Source organism: Cibotium barometz, chromosome 13 (assembly GCF_041138505.1).
Source record: "Cibotium barometz isolate CiBa-2024 chromosome 13, ASM4113850v1, whole genome shotgun sequence".
NCBI classification, from domain to species: Eukaryota; Viridiplantae; Streptophyta; class Polypodiopsida; order Cyatheales; family Cibotiaceae; genus Cibotium; species Cibotium barometz.
The window spans coordinates 13,748,213-13,766,964 of NC_141058.1; positions in this window are offsets into that span (position 1 = coordinate 13,748,213).

An 18,752-nucleotide genomic window follows, 5' to 3' on the forward strand; every position below is an offset into this window, starting at 1 on the left:
CCATCTCCGACTACTTCAACCAGCAAGGCAGCCTGCCAGGGGAGATATTTTGGTTGATGAGTTGAATTATTGGATTCTGATTGAAAAATGATGATTCTTGAATTTTGGTTGAAAAGCGATAAGCTGAGCAAAACCACAATGAGGATGAATGGGATGAGTCCTTGTGATGATGTTCGTAACTGGAATGATGATAATGACTTCAGCAAATCACTATGAGATTAGTGGATTGTGTTGATGATTGCTACTGTTAGCACTTGACCCAATGGATCAAGTTAAGGGATGACAAACTATAAATCTTTATAATTGAAATTCCCATGGAGGAATGTTCAGATGGAGATTTCGGTCTAATGGACCATTATTGTGTTAAGGATATGAATGATATAATCTGAATTAATTGTTATCTGATGATGAGTTCTATATAAGGAATCTTTATTCCAGAATTCTCTCGGGTTCACCACACTATAAGGAACCCTAGAATCAGTTGGATCTTAAGGGACAGAGTTGTCCTCTAATTTGCGAGATGAGGACATCTCGCATTTTTTAAGTGGGATAGGATATAAGATTCCTCCCTCTAGCTTTTGAGGTGTGCAGGTATAAGAACCTCCTCTTCTGATCTTATAATTATTCCCCTTTCTGAAATAAAAGAAAGATCCTGTTTTACCCTGTTTTGGCCTGAAGAGAGAAAACGTCTAGAGGGAGATAATTCAACATTGAGATATTTTTGGATATAAAAATCCTCCTAGTGTCTAAAATGGTTTCCCCTGAAACAGAAATTCAAAAAGAACTTTCCAATGTGCAATTGGAATTAATTGAAAATAGGTATAAAGGACCTTAGCCTAAGGGTTCAGACTTTTAAAAAATTTTAGATTATGGTCCAATTAAGGTTCTTATGGACCAATAAGATTAATCCAAATGTAGGGAGGAGATAAATTAAAGAATAAAAGAAAAACCCCCTAAAAATGAGTAAATGCTCACATAAGATGAAGAGTGAACTAAGGACCAAAGAAAACAATTAAAAAAAATTGAATTTTGACACCTCAATGTGAGGATCTCCCCTCATGAAGTAGGCATCTTTTTCTCATCATTACCCCCAATTTTTAATTAATAAAATGAGATATTTTCATCTCTCCTCTCTTCTATTTTAAAATAGATCCAAAAAGTAAGCTGAACTAACCCAAAAATGGTCAACAAATGACCAAACTGATCTGGAAAATTCTAGAATCAGTTTGCTTGGTTAGAGGCTCACTCTTTCCTATAAATAGAAGCCTCCCCCTTTGTAAAAGCTTAATGGTGTTTATGCACTATTACTTTGCTCTTGTCCTAAGCCATCTACATTGAAATTTTTAATAATTCAATTATTTTTGGCGTAATCCTCTCCAAAGTGAATTGGTGGCCACTCTTGCTTCAAACAAGAGTAGAACCCTCAATCCCTCAAGCCAAAGGAGAGCTTACAAGCTCCATGTAAGCTAATTTTCTTACTTGTTTAATGAAGAATCTATGGTTTTCTTAATTTTTATGTTTTGTAGATGTTGAGTTAAATTCAAATGCTATGCCTTTGATAAAAAGTCCACCCCCTTCTCCTCTTTACATTCCAACCTTTCTCAATCCTAGAAAGATTACCTAAAGGATTAATTAAACTCTTCTTATTATTTACTCTCTTGAATTTAGAAAATTGTGTAGATTATTATGGCAAAATTTTCCATAATTTTGTGGAAAAGAAAGTTTGTTTTTAGGTTATTCCAAAAGAGTAATTCCCACCATTTTTTCATCTAAAAGAAATATTCTAATTACTCCATGTACATATTCAGCGATGAATATGCATGGATATCACTAATATTATTTATAAAAATTGAATATTATGCAGAGAAAGATGCATAAAGGAATTTGTTTTATTACAAGTGTTATTCTCATTAAATTTGATTTTTACGCATAGAAAGATGCATAAATGTATTTTTTATTAGAAAAGTGTTATTTCATTAAATTTGATTTTTTATGCATAAAAAGATGCATAAAGGAATTTTTTAATTACAAAAGTTATTCTTATTAAATTTGATTTTTATGCATAGAAAGATGCATAAAGGAATTTTTTTTATTACAAAAGTGCTACTCTCATTAAATTTGATTTTTATGCATAAAAAGATGCATAAAGGGATTTTTTTTAATTACAAAAGTGTTATTCTCATTAAATTTGATTTTTATGCATAGGAAGATGCATAAAGGGATTTTTTTATTACAAAAGTGTTATTCTCATTAAATTTGATTTTTATGCATAGAAAGATGCATAAAGGGATTTTTTTTATTACAAAAGTGTTATTCTCATTAAATGTGATTTTTATGCATAGAAAGATGCATAAGGGAATTTTTTAATTACAAAACTATTATTCTTATTATATTTGAATTTTATGCATAGAAAGATGCATAAAGGAATTTTTTTATTATAAAAGTGTTATTCTTATAAAAATTGATTTTTATGCATAAATAGATGCATAAAGAAATTCTGTTTATTTCAAAAGTGTTATTCCTATTAAATTTGATTTTATGCATAAATAGATGCATAAAAAGGTTTTTTTTTATAAAAGTGTTATTCCCACTGAAGTTGATTTTTTGCATAAATAGATGCAAAAAGAATTTTTATATCAAAATTAGAATTCTCTTAAATTATATGAGTATTTGATAAATGAATAAATAAATACTCTAAGAGAGAAATTTCTATCGTTTTATATTCACACAGATTGTAAAAAGAGAATTTAGGAAATCTATGGAGATCAAAATATTCAGATAAATGATTAATGTATTCCTCATTGGAATTCGTAACTAATTTAGAAATTAGTTAAGTGAATATTCAAAGAAAAATTCAGTAAAATTGTAACTCAACTATCAAACCTTTTCGAGAAAGATAGATCGGGAAAAATCTTATCCGATTCAAACCTTGAATCAAACTATGACCAAGACCAAACTCTTTCGTCAGTTTTGAGGAAAGAAGGTGTGACAAATTTAGAAAAATACACTTAAAACTCCCGCCAAATCTAAAACTAAGTTTGAGACCCTTCGAATTGATATGTGGATCAAGGTTATAGAATTCGAGGAATTCTGATATGAAATTCAGAATTCTGATCAAGAAGTGTTGGGAATACTGATTCAAGAAATACTCCTTGTATGAAAATTAAATTGAAAACTTGCATAGAAATGAGATGTGATGTGAATAGATGTGATGAGATCCGATGTGAAATAGATAGATGTGAATGAATGGATGGATGTAATGTTATGTGAATGTGATGAGATGTGATGTGAATAGATGGATGGATGTAATGTGATGTGAATAGATGTGATGAGATGACAGTCAGTGCGATAGTGCCCCTTCTCTTGACATTTATATCATGTGACACTACTTCTATCCCTAGGCTTATCTTCAACTCGTGGAACCCTAGGTGGCCTTGCGTTGACTAAGTGTAACTTCAAATCAACAAATTCTACCATAAGTTGTGCAATGTTATGATCCAAGGATGGAGCTTGTACCTGAGATGTTTTGGCTATCTCTACTCGTGGTTGGGTCAGCACCGGAGAAGATTGGAATGTGGACTCAATATAAAGAGTGGCCTCCTTCTTCAAACCAATACGAAGAGCCTCTTTAAAATTAGTGGGATCTTTGAAAGAACTTTTCCATGGAAGCGAGGATCCAAAGCCCTAATAAACTTGCTTATCTTCAGGTGCTCCATTGCTAAAGAACTCTTTGAATCTCCCATAGAAGGTGAAGAAGAAGAAGCAACAACATGTAAAGTAGCTTGTTGATATTTGATGAACAAGGCTTCATACCTCACTAAAAAGGTAGACACTGACTCTCCTTCCTTTTGGAAAATTTGATCCAATTACAATAGTAAAGCATTTGGTGACTCCACTGTCCCGAATCTCTCCTTCATTGCTTTGGTCAACCTTTCCCAATCATTCTTGGACTCCTTTGGCAAAGCCTCATGCCAAGTTAAGGCCACACCCTCCAAGAAATCTGGAAGTATTTTTACCCTCTCCTTCATAGACCAACCCGTCAAGCGGCATGCTCGGTTAAACTCTCGGAGATAACTCCCCGGGTCTTCTCCATCCGATCCTTGGAACACCAGAATGTTGAACATCTTGCACCAAAAGATGAGTAGCAACAAGGGAAATTTACTTATTTCAAAATAACTTTCCTTTAATCATGCGGGACCTTGAGGTTAAAATAGAATAATTCTAAGTAAAACCTACCCGTCAACTCCACCAAAAGATGTGACACAAAGTTGGGATTTTGACTTCGGTCACTTCTTAGAATCAAAACACACTTGTATGAAACCTCACAGCCTCCTCACCTCCCTTTCTCTCCCTAGGTTAAGATAAAGATATACACATCAAAGGTGAGATCATAATTCATGGAAAGAAAGATGAAAGACTCCGGAGAAGCAAGAATTTCTGCGAGTCTTGCAGCTCCAAACAGGAGGGCAATTCTTTGTTGGAAGAAAATCTTCCGACTCAGAATTTTGTGAACGGAAACATATGGGGAATTATGTGGAAGAAAATCTTTCAACTCAGAATTATGTGAACAGAAACATACGGGGAATGTTGGTGAGGTTCATCCGTTCGAATTGGGCGATTTGGACGGAACATATTCAGATAAAAGAATATAGCAATCACAAGAGGATAAGACACATGGGATTTGCCTTTTGATAAGAGATTAGGAGGAATTAATCATTATTAAGAAGAAATAATGGCCAAAAGTTTATAAAAATAGAGATACACAGAGAATTACAGTTTTAAATCCATATAGACTGTACAAAAGAGGATTACAGAATAGCCAACTCTAAGTGGCATGTAGGTGGAGATCCCACTTACACATGGCATAATTCTAGAAGAATCTTTCCCAATTATGCACCTACACACACTCCTCCACATACCTTCCACACTCCCCAACATGTAGCCTTATGGTGAATACTATATTAATAATACAATTAAAATCCATGTTAGCAAGAAGACCCACTTTTATTTTCCACATCACTAGCCTATCTACCATACCAAAGTATTTATCAAGCATACTTGTGGCATTTACAATGTGTGCACCCTAAATCAAGTAAAACCATTATATTTGAAGATAGAATGCTATTATCAGGGTAGCCGCCAAGCAGCCGTATCACCACGCCGTTATTCCATTCTGGGCGCCGCAATCTTCTTGGACAAGCTTCCACCTTATTACCATTGAGAAACCATCAAAATATGCACAAAATTGAAAATGAAAGATATCAATTTTTCATGTCACAGTACTACCAAACATATAGAGGTCCACTATCACTTTGTCAGGGAGGAGAAAGTGTTGGGCTGGTATAGTGGACTTGAAGTATGTGAAGACTGAAGAGCAGGTTGCCGACATATTTACGAAGCCACTTGGTAGTGAGAAGTTTGAGTACTTACGTACCATGTTGGGAGTACATGTGATGAGCTTGAGGAGGAGTGTTGATAGCCCAAGCTCATCTTCATCTATGGTTGTACACCATGAGCTTGAGAGGGGCTATTGAGATTACAAGCTTGATGACACTTAGAGTTAGGCACAATATGTGCTGGCATGGTGACAGTAGCATGTGTGTGAAAATGAATGGCCATGTCCAGCTAGCCACAACGTGTGGACATTATATAGGGTTATTTGGTGTGTGAACACAACACATTTTAGGGTGTGGTGTGTAGTCCTCTTCTATTATGCATTGTGTGAGAGTGGATATGGCTTCCCTCTAAGGTTAGGGCTATAATAATGAATTAGGGTTTTCCCTCTTGTGTGTGTGCTCTCTCATTACCAGTCTTTTATCACAAAGATGGTGTTGCTTTGCTGATGGTAGCTTGACTGTATCCATATGCTAATTTTAAACTAAATAACTCTAAAATAAACTAATGCAATCTTGAGATAATGGCCCGAGGAAACACAACGTAATCTAGCTACTACCACACATAATAGAATCTAGCTTGGCCCTAGGGCCAAGCTATCATGAACACATCTATATCATCTTTGCTTGCAACTTGGCCCTAGGGCCAATCTACTAGCAAATATGGTGTTGCTTTGTTGATGGTAGCTTGGCCCTAGGGCCAAGCTAGATTCTCTTACAAGGGTCACTCTAGATTATCATGTGTTCCCTAGGCCATTCTCTCAAGAGATTGGCCCATGGAGGACGATTCTAAAATTTACAAACAGTTTATAAAGAGAGTGGAGAATGGCCCTAGGGCCGTTCTCAAGCACATTGTGTGTAGATAGAAGGTACCTAGGGCCACTCTAAGGTGTATTTTGCTTGCAAGAATGGCTCAAGGGCCATTCTACCATGCAATATTGAGATAATGGTCCTAGGTCCAAGCTACCACAAACAAGAGAATCTAGCTTGGCCATAGGGCCAAGCTAGATTGTCTTGTAGATTGTCTTGTAAGGGTCATTCAAGATTATCTTGTGTTCTAATAGATGATACAAGGGAGTGGAGAATGGCCCTAGGGCCATTCTAAAGTACATTGTGCTAGCAAGAATGGCCCTATGGCCATGCTACCACACATAAGAGAATCTAGCTTGGCCATAAGACCAAGATACCATGAACAAATCTACATCATCTTTGATGGCAAATTCGGGCCCTAGGGTCGGCCCTAGGGCCGATCTACTAGCAAAGATGGTGTTACTTTGTTTATGGTAGCTTGGCTCTAGGGACAAGCTACCATCAACAAAGAGGATATAGATTTATTCATGGTATCTTGGCCCTAGGTTGCCTGGGCTGGCCCTAGGGCCAAGCTATATTCTCTTGCAAGGAGCACTCTTGCCACGCACATGCAGAGATGGGCCCAAAGGGCCATTCTACCATGCAATCTAGATATAATGGCCCCAAGGAACACAAGAGAATCTAGCTACTACATATAAGAGAATCTAGCTACCACATATAAGAGAATCCAGCTTGGGCTAAGCTACCATGAACAAATCCACACCATCTTTCCTGGCAATTTGGTCCTAGGGCCAATTTACCAGCAAGATGGTGTTGCTTTGTTGATGGTAGCTTGGCCAAGCCTACCAACAAAGAGGATGTATATTTGTTCTTGTTGGTAGCATGGCCCTAGTTCCAAGCTAGATTCTATTGCAAGAGGAGTCACTCCAGATTATCTTGTGTTCCCTAGGGCCATTCTCTCAAGATTGCATGATACATTATGCTTGCAAGAATTGCCCAAGGGCCATTCTACCATGAAATCTTAAGAGAATGGCCCTAAGGAATACAAGATAATCTAGCTATAACACTAGTCTATCTTGGACCTAGGGTCAAGCTACAATGAACAAATTTATATCATCTTTGCTCGTCCGGTAGCTTGGCCCTAGGGCGAGTCTACCAGCAAAGACGGTGTTGCTTTCTTGATGGTAGCTTGGTCCTGGGGGGCCAAGCTACCAGTGAAGATGTAGATTTGTTCTTAGTAGCTTGGTCCTAGGGCCAAGATATCTTCTCTTACAAGGGTCACTCTAGATTATCTTGTGTTTCCTAGGGCCATTCTCTCAAGATTGCATAATAGAATGGCCCATAGGGCCATTCTCTGAAAAGATTGGCCCAAGGGGGAAATTTCTAAAATTTACAAACAGTTGATATAAGGGAGTGGAGAATGGCCCTAGGGTCTTTCTCAAGCACATTGTGCAGGTAGAATGGCCGTAGGGCCATTCTGAAGTACATTTTCCTTGCAAGAATGGCCTAAGGGCCATTCTACCATGCAATCTTCAAAGAATGGTACCACACACAAGAGAATCTAGGTTTGCCATAGGGCCAAGCTAGATTCTCTTTCAAGGGTCACTCAAGATTATCTTGTGTTCCAACAGTGGATACAAGGAAGTGGAGAATGGCCCTAGGGCTATTCTAATGTACATTGTGCTAGCAAGAATGGCCATATGACCAAGCTACCACACACAAGAAAATATAGCTGGGCCATAGGGCCAAGCTACCATGAACAAATCTACATCATCAAGTTGCTGGTATCTTGGATCTACCACCAAAGATTGTGTTGCTTCATTGATGGAAGATTGGCCCTAGGGCCAAGGTACTAGCATAGAGGATGTAGAATTGTTCATGGTAGCATAGCCGCCAAGCTAGGTTCTCTTGCAAGGGTCATTCTTGCCATGCACATGCAGAGATGTTCCCAAGGGCCATTCTACCATGTAATCTTGACATAATGGCTCGAGGGAACACAAGAGAATCTAGCTTTTCCCTAGGGACAAGCTATCGTGAACAAATCAATAAAATCATAGAGAACCGATCCTAAGGATCTCTTTGGATTATAGATTTGTAGTTTACGATGGATGTTTCTAAGGTCTAATCCTAAGGATTGCTTTTGGGGATACATTAACAGCCATGTTAATGAGAGATTAGGGTTGCTTCAAGATAGCCCTTCAATAGCTTCCATGAGCCTTGTTGGATGAGGAGAGACCATATTAAGCATTGATTTGGAATCATCTCTTTATGATTTCTAGCTTGCCACCCCCTTGATGGGTGTATGTTCTCACATAGCTTTTCCCCCTTTCAACCTAGGCCCTACCTAGTCTTCTCCCATGAGACTGAGGAATGCTGACATCATGTTGGATTAGAGGTGGAAGCATGTTAACGTGCTACACTTTTTTGTGTCTAGGACATGTGCTAGTTAACATGACTTTTTATAATGATTTTTGGATCCAAATATGACCCACAATGAAAAAATTCCTATCATGCTATACATCATTTGAAAGCTCTTGAAGAAGAGAATCTTTATGTATATACTACATGCTCATTTTTTATGTCAGCACTACTAAAGACCTAAAAAAGCGTAGCACGTTAACATGCTAGTTTTAGGTGGTTTCCACCTAGAGGCTCAGGAAAGCTGACATCATGTTGGATTAGTTTTAAACACCATATTGGAGAATATGGGAATTTCCCACAAGTTTGGGACACGTGGTCAAAAGTTTGGATTAACCATAACTTGAACACCACTAATCTAAAATGAGCGCTTTATAGCTCTTTAGATTCCATTTTTCAAGCGCTTTCTAACGATAGGTCATATAATAGGGTTTTGAGAAACTTACAAACATGTTATCCATGTCCCCTTTTTTAAGTATTCAAAAATGGGAATTGAAAAATTCCCAAATTCACTAATATGGTGTTTTTAGATAGCTTTCCAAGGAGGCTTAGGAAAGTAACTTGTTGAGATTCAAGGAAAAGAGTAGGTAGTCCTCACCTAATTGGCAAATATGGTCCTCCCCATCTACTCAACCATCCCCCATCATGACTTGCTAACCCCTTTACATAATCCCTCCCCCTCCCTAGCACGGTTGGGAGCGTTCACATGCCACAACATCTTTCTGGGATTTTAGGATCAAAAAGAGGTCTAAAACTATCTTTTTCTCAGTCAGATGGCATGGGCATCTGACCCTCTCCCCAACCATAGAGGACTTTAGTAGTGGCTCACTTTTAAGGGTACAAATCGTCAGCTTTCAATAAGCACCATTGCCACATCGACCCTCGTCCATCATAGGTATATCCTAAGATAGGGGTCCTAAAGACTCTAGCTATAGGAGAGCCAACCTTTGATGTAGACCCTAATGAGTGAGAGTGGACAGACCCTTTTAGCTGTTAGAGCTTCACCACCTCCTTTTTTCACTACTTGGCAAGGCTAGGCCGATGGATGTAGATGCAGGAGATTGATGTATACCCATTTGAGTAGGTTGTTGAACCTCCCAAGACATCTCACCTAGCTTTCTTAAAGACTATTGAAAGAAAATGTGGGATAGACTCTGTCCTCAAATGGTCACTCTTCTCCTCTCATAGGTGGTTGAGAGGAGTTTAGAAGTTGGCACATGGTTGGCCATTAGTGGTCAAGTACATGAGATGTAGCCATATATAGGAGTTAGAAATTACCTTTGGGATACCCCAAAGACCCCTAAAGCACTTGGCCATTAGTGGTCAAGTACATGAAATGTAGCCACATATAGGAGTTAGAAATTACCTTTGGGATACCCCAAAGTGGTCAAGTACATGCGATGTAGCCACACCTCATGTACTTGGCCATTAGTGGTCAAGTACATGAGATGTAGCCACATATAGGAGTTAGAAATTACCTTTGGGATACCCCAAAGCACAACAGGTATGGCAAAGGTTTCCTTGACTATTCATCTCTTGGGCTACCTCTTGTATGATCATCTAGGGGTAGTCACCTAGGTGATAGAGTTAGGGCCTACACTCCACTATGCGAAGATTGTTAGCTATGTGCATGTACTCCATAGATATGCATATGAACCTACCACAAATAACCTTAGGCATTTAATAATACTTTTTCGAAGGGTTGAGACCCATACCCCTTCGCATCCCACAAACCTTTTCATTTTCACCTTCAAGGCATGGAGGCACAACTATCATTGTATTCCAACTCTGCTTGAACCATTTACACCTAATTTATTACAAAAGGAATTTTTTTAATTACAAAAGTGCTACTCTCATTAAATTTGATTTTTATGCATAGAAAGATGCATAAAGGGACTTTTTTAATTACAAAAGTGTTATTCTCATTAAATTTGATTTTTATGCATAGAAAGATGCATAAAGGGATTTTTTTTATTACAAAAGTGTTATTCTCATTAAATTTGATTTTTATGCATAGAAAGATGCATAAAGGGATTTTTTTTATTACAAAAGTGTTATTCTCATTAAATGTGATTTTTATGCATAGAAAGATGCATAAGGGAATTTTTTTAATTACAAAACTATTATTCTTATTATATTTGAATTTTATGCATAGAAAGATGCATAAAGGAATTTTTTTATTATAAAAGTGTTATTCTTATAAAAATTAATTTTTATGCATAAATAGATGCATAAAGAAATTCTGTTTATTTGAAAAGTGTTATTCCTATTAAATTTGATTTTATGCATAAATAGATGCATAAAAAGTTTTTTTTAATAAAAGTGTTATTCCCACTGAAGTTGATTTTTTTGCATAAATAGATGCAAAAAGAATTTTTATATCAAAATTAGAATTCTCTTAAATTATATGAGTATTTGATAAATGAATAATTAAATACTCTAAGAGAGAAATTTCTATCGTTTTATATTCACACGGATTGTAAAAAGAGAATTTAGGAAATCTATGGAGATCAAAATATTCAAATAAATGATTAATGTATTCCTCATTGGAATTCGTAACTAATTTAGAAATTAGTTAAGTGAATATTCAAAGAAAAATTCAGTAAAATTGTAACTGAATTATCAAACCTTTTCGAGAAAGATAGATCAGGAAAAATCTTATCCGATTCAAACCTTGAATCAAACTATGACCAAGACCAAACTCTTTCGTCAGTTTTGAGGAAAGAAGGTGTGACAAATTTAGAAAAATACACTCAAAACTCCCGCCAAATCTAAAACTAAGTTTGAGACCCTTCGAATTGATATGTGGATCAAGGTTATAGAATTCGAGGAATTCTGGTATGAAATTCAGAATTCTGATCAAGAAGTGTTGGGAATACTGATTCAAGAAATACTCCTTGTATTCAAAAGAAAATTAAATTGAAAACTTGCATAGAAATGAGATGTGATGTGAATAGATGTGATGAGATCCGATGTGAATGAATGGATGGATGTAATGTTATGTGAATGTGATGAGATGTGATGTGAATAGATGAATGGATGTAATGTGATGTGAATAGATGTGATGAGATGACACTCAGTGCGATACTGCCCCTTCTCTTGACATTCATATCATGTGACACTACTTCTATCCCTAGGCTTATCCTCAACTCGTGGAACCCTAGGTGGCCTTGCATTGACTAAGTGTAACTTTATGATCCAAGGATGGAGCTTGTACCTGAGATGTTTTGGCTATCTCTACTCGTGGTTGGGTCAGCACCGGAGAAGATTGGAATGTGGACTCAATATGAAGAGTGGCCTCCTTCTTCAAACCAATATGAAGAGCCTCTTTAAAATTAGTGGGATCTTTGTAAGAACTTTTCCATGCAAGTGAGGATCCAAAGCCCTGATAAACTTGCTCATCTTAAGGTGCTCCATTGCTAAAGAACTCTTTGAATCTCCCATAGAAGGTGAAGAAGAAGAAGCAACAACATGTAAAGTAGCTTGTTGATATTTGATGAACAAGGCTTCATACCTCACTGAAAAGGTAGACACTGACTCTCCTTCCTTTTGGAAAATTTGATCCAATTGCAATAGTAAAGCATTTGGTGACTCCACTGTCCCGAATCTCTCCTTCATTGCTTTGGTCAACCTTTCCCAATCATTCTTGGACTCCTCTGGCAAAGCCTCATGCCAAGTTAAGGCCACACCCTCCAAGAAATCTGGAAGTATTTTTACCCTCTCCTTCATAGACCAACCCGTCAAGCGGCATGCTCGGTTAAACTCTCGGAGATAACTCCCCGGGTCTTCTCCTTCGGATCCTTGGAACACCGGAATGTTGAACATCTTGCACCAAAAGATGAGTAGCAACAAGGGAAATTTACTTATTTCAAAATAACTTTCCTTTAATCATGCGGCACCTTGAGGTTAAAATAGAATAATTCTAAGTAAAACCTACCCTTCAACTCCACCAAAAGATGTGACACAAAGTTGGGATTTTGACTTCGGTCACTTCTTAGAATCAAAACACACTTGTATGAAACCTCACAGCCTCCTCACCTCCCTTTCTCTCCCTAAGTTAAGATAAAGATATACACATCAAAGGTGAGATCATAATTCATGGAAGGAAAGATGAAAGACTCCGGAGAAGCAAGAATTTCTGCGAGTCTTGCAGCTCCAAACAGGAGGGCAATTCTTTGTTGGAAGAAAATCTTCCGACTCAGAATTATGTGAACGGAAACATATGGAAAATTATGTGGAAGAAAATCTTCCAACTCAGAATTATGTGAACAGAAACATACGGGGAATGTTGGTGAGGTTCATCCGTTCGAATTGGGCGATTTGGATGGAACATATTAAGATAAAAGAATATAGCAATCACAAGAGGATAAGACACATAGGATTTGCCTTTTGATAAGAGATTAGGAGGAATTAATCATTATTAAGAAGAAATAATGGCCAAAAGTTTATAAAAATAGAGATACACAGAGAATTACAGTTTTAAATCCATATAGACTGTACAAAAGAGGATTACAGAATAGCCAACTCTAAGTGGCGTGTAGGTGGAGATCCCACTTACACATGGCAGAATTCTCCTCTTCCATGTAGGCATTCTAGAAGATGCATAAAGGGAATTTTTTTATTACAAAAGTGCTACTCTCATTAAATTTGATTTTTATGCATAGAAAGATGCATAAAGGGATTTTTTTAATTACAAAAGTGTTATTCTCATTAAATTTGATTTTTATGCATAGAAAGATGCATAAAGAGATTTTTTTATTACAAAAGTGTTATTCTCATTAAATTTAATTTTTATGCATAAAAAGATGCATAAAGGGATTTTTTTTAATTACAAAAGTGTTATTCTCATTAAATGTGATTTTTATGCATTTAAAAAAAATTTATTACAAAAGTGTTACTCTCACAACTATCATTGTATTCGGCATGGAGACACAACTATCATTGTATTCGGCACAATTCATGAATGAAGAATAAGCAAGAAATTCTCATGGCAATCTATAAACCTCTTTGTTTCTCTGTCTTAATAAGCGTGCAAGTGTGCCTCGCAGCGTGCTTGAGCAGTTGAAGGCATTTTGCCTTTAACACTTGGCGACCACGAGGTTCTTGTCCATGGACCTTTGGATGATGAGGGTGATGGTGATAAGGTGATGCAGACAAATGATGGTACTATGAAATTGTGATGGCATTTCCCACGGCGCAGCGATCAAGCATAGGTGTCGGGCATTGTAACAGTGGTGGCCATGTGGTGGCGAAGTGGCTGGGCACATTTGAAGTCGAAGTCGTGCGAGCTTGTAGTCGGAAACGTGACGGACCAGCAATCTGGTCAAAGCACTCCAAAGTCTGAAGTCGGACCATCCATTCGTGGGAGAGTCTGTCAGTCAAAACAACCTCAAACCCTTCCGACATCTGTTCCCAACAAGGTCTTATTTTGAGCTAGAGCCATCCGCAGAGCAAAGCTGGAGAATCTGGAATCGGAGCGTCCGTCAGTCTCTGAGTATCTGTCTTCCAAACATTCGGGAGTCCGAGTCAGAGAAGGCGGAGTTTTCACAGTTGGAGTGGAGCGGAATGGATTGGTCAGTCAGAGTGGGAATCCAATCCAAGTCACCTCCGGCTTTAGCAGGTTTCCTAACAATATTTGAGAAGGAGCCCAAGTTTTTGATGAAGCGTAATCCTTGGAGCGTAGGAGAAATCCGGCAGTCCGGAGAATCCAAATTCTGGAGTCTAGAGGAATCGATCTAGATCCACATCCTGACGAATCCAACGTCCATTGACATGCTGACATCATCCGATTGGAGGTGCTCGGGTTGAAATCGGGATTATGATGTCATCATTCTCTTTCTCTAACGTCATCTAGAGCAGCACACCATCCAAAGTAGACTGTAGTCCGGACTGATTGCACCGTGTGCACAAAGCTAGATAACCCAAATGTTGATCCGTCATCAGCCGAAGTCTCAACAGCAATGAAGGTGTTAGAGGAGGCATATGAGAGTGATTCTGACTTAGATGAGAGTGATGAAGATGTTGGCGTTGTTTGTCATGATGTTGGGATGGATGTGGTGGAGGTTGAGGGTGCATGGGAGAACCAGGAAGGAAGGAAATGCCCGGAGGAGTTCTCAGATGTCTCTAGCTTCGCAGTGGATGGGTCCTAGGGTTTGACAAATGGTCAACATTGTTGTGATGATGTGCATAGAGTGGAGTCTCTTTTTATGACGGCACCACATGGATATTGTGGTCATTCCCTGGCTAATGTTCTCATGGAGAGGAGGAGGGTATATGATTCCTTTTCAATGGAGTTGATGTCACCACATGATGCAGTTTGTGCTATGGTTGATGATAGCCAGAGTTCCTCTTGTCTTCATGATGATATTGTGATTATGGTGTTGCTCCCACATCTACATGTGTAGATGTTCTACATGATTGAGATGATGTGCAGTGGATGGGTCCTAGGGTTTGACAAATGGTTTTAACATTGTTGTGATGATGTGCATAGAGTGGAGTCTCTTTTTATGACGGCACCACATGGATGTTGTGGTCATTCCCTGGCTGATGTTCTCATGGAGAGGAGGAGGGTATGTGATTCCTTTTCAAAGGAGTTGATGTCACCACATGATGCAGTTTGTGCTATGGTTGATGATAGCCAGAGTTCCTCTTGGCTTCATGATATTGTGATTATGGTGTTGCTCCCACATCTACATGATTGAGATGATGTGCTTCATGATGCTATTTTTCTCATGGTTCATGAGGAGGATGTTTCTCTCATGGTTGGATACTTTAGTTCTTGATGATGATCTTGAGGAGCTAGCTTTGGCTAGCAATGTTGCAGATGTGCAGGCTCTCGTTGAGTCTATTTTCTAGGTTCCAGATGCTCATGATTTGGATTTGGAGGTTCCATTGATTGGGCCTACAATGCATCTGTATGACAATCATATTGATGATATTCCAGGTTCACAGGACATGCATCACCATAATATTCTCTTATATGATAATGGTGTTCATCATGGTGCTGACAATGATTATGGAGTTCTTGGATTCTATTGATCATGATGATGATGATATGATGATTCTCATTTTTGGTGCTTATGTGCATGATGAGCAGGATGTTCTAGATGCAAGTATTAACATGATGATTCATGAAGGATGTAGATTCCTTTATGCTCTTTTATGTGATGATCATTCATATGATGGTGATATCCATGATGTTATTATGGTTCATACCAATTCTCATCGTGTTTCCATACATGATGGGATCTATGTTGATGGATTTTTCCATGTGATAAAGGGTTTCTCCCATTCCTTTATGAGGCATGATGGGGCTGGTTTGCCTATTCATGCCATGGGCTCTCATATTGATGATGAGCTTATGGATGATAAGTGGCAACAAGAGTATATGGATTTTTCTATGCTATTATCATGGGGATATCATTCACCTATGATTCTATTTGTTTATATTATTCATTGATGTTGACATGGAGGATAAGGTCCTTGAAGGCTCTTTTGGTGCTTGGCCACACACATGGATGGAGAAGATTTCTCCTATTTTTATGGATCATGCGTTGAGCATGGACGATGTTCTGACTTGTGGTTCTCTTCATGATGGTGATGATACTTCTATGGATGGATTTTCATTGGTTCTAGGTGCGGATTTATGCTCACATTCATGTGATGAGCAAATAGTTCTTCACGATGATGTTTATGTGGATCATAGTTATGATGATCATTCCTTTGACGATGCTCTAGATAATGTTCTAGTGGAGGAGCATACTCTTGTTTCTCTAGTGGTAATGGTGGATCATGGTAGTTCTATGGTGTTTTCCTTGATGGATGATCCGACCATCCATGAGTTCTTGATGTGGATGTTGAGATCCTATTTGGCAAGGTTTTATGGTGATGCATGTGCTTCATCGACACATTTTCACGCTGTTGTGCCACCTTGGGCACATGTTCCAGATGCTGGAGGATCTACATCGATATGTTTTCTTGAAGATAGGCTATTCTTGGCCTATGATGTAGTTGCTGGTGCTTCATGCAAATTTTTATGTTTCTTTCCATGTCTTTGGAGTATGGATCTTCTCATTGGTTCATGGTTTTATGCATTCGTATTGTATTATATAGCATGGTTTTATGCATTCGTATTGTATTATATAGCATGGTTTCACATGTATATTTTATGAGCACAACCATGGCATGACCCTATCATGCTATGTGGGTTCGAGTCATGGATTTAAGATCTGTCCACCGAGTGTGCCAAGTGTTAGCCGTGTGCATGCACTCCATAGATATGCATATGAACCTACCACAAATAACCTTAGGCATTTAATAATACTTTTTGAAGGGTTGAGACCCATACCCCTTCACATCCCACATACCTTTTTATTTTCATCTCATGGGCATGGAGGCAAAACTATCATTATATTCGGCACAATTCATGAATGAAGAAGAATCAAGAAATTCTCATGGCAATCTATATACATCTTTTTTTCTCTGTCATAATACGTGCAAGTGTGCCTTGCAGTGTGCTTCAGCACTTGAAGGAATTTTTCCTTTAACAGAGATAGCTTTATTGTGGCTAGCCCTCAGTCTCAAAGATTGTAGGATAGATTTTATCCCCACCCTTGACTGTCCAATAAAGGTTGATGGACCCCTAACACTTGACAGAGATGCGATATCATTAGCAGTATTTAGCACTGTAGTTGCTAGAAATTGGGGGCCACTTCCCAAGATATCATTAGCAGTATAGTTGCTAGAAATTGGGGGCCACTTCACGAGAGGTCACCCATCCCAATAGTGTTCACGCCACTATGCACTTAGCCTCCATCACTCTAATCCATTCCAAGCCACAAAAACTGTTGGAAGAGGGATGAGAATGACCCCAGTCTTCTATTACTTATAGATAATCCCATTTCTTAGGACTTTATGCATGTCAGATGTAGGCAGCTAGACCACGACCATCCAACACCCTCCCTTGGTGGCCACAATGTATGGTACCCAAAGGCTTTGATGATATGGGGATCGGAGGCTTCTCACACTATTAGTGATGTCACGGTTGGTACCTTTAGGATTCACCCACACAACCTTCTTTTTTGCCCCTGATTACACCTGGCATGTCAACAAGCTTGTCCATTCACTCATACACATATTCAGCCTTTGTCGTCTCACAAGGAATTGCCAAGTCGACTAGCTCTGCAACATCCCAACATGCCCTCTTTGGCTATGATACCATGTTGGAAATTGGGGCCACTTCCTAGGATGTCACCCATCCTAGTAGTGTTCACGTTGTTGTGCACTTACCCTCCACCACTCTAATCCCTTCCAAGACACAAAAACTGGTGGAGGAGGGATGAGAATGGCCCTAGTATTTTATTACTTATATATGATCCCATTGCTTGGGACTCTATGCATGTGGGATGTAGGTTGCCAGGCCATGACCTTCCAACAATAGTGGCATAGGACATTGGGAGGGAATTAATGAGACCATTGAGGGTGCCCTCAACCCCCCATGCCATATGGACAAATATCATTAATACCCTCCGTCACCGTGTGACCAGTGTGGGGGAAGCTAGATGGAGGTTTGGACTACATATAAAAGTCTAGAGAGGCCTTCGTATGCATATGGCACAAGGTTCCTTTCTCTTAGATAGTGTTAGAGGCCCCCCTTGGCAATATAGTCCACCAATTTGGCTTCCCCCCCCCCCCCCTTGGCAATGTAGTCCACCAATTTGGCTTTCCCCCCCCCTTTTGTATGCGGTAGTTCCCTCCAAGAGTGGCCATGGAGACTGTCCTCCCCTTTGTTTTCTCCTCTTTTAGAGATCATTAGGGAAAATGTGGACTCATTTTTGGGCCCTCTAAGAAATGCCAAGTCATCATTCTATTACGAAAAGGGGGATCATTGATAACTTTATCCATAGTACCTCAAAACTATATCATGTAATATATCATTGGAAAGATCTTGATGAGAGGATTCTAATGCACCAACCTCCAACAAATTTGGAGTTATTATGCTCAAGTTATGGCCTCCCCACCAAAAAATAACCTCAAAAGTTCCGTAAACAAAAGCCTCACCCTCATTCATCCTTATGGAATATTCCCTAGAATCTCAAAGAGCTTAAAAGACCCAAAAGTGAGTCCAAATTT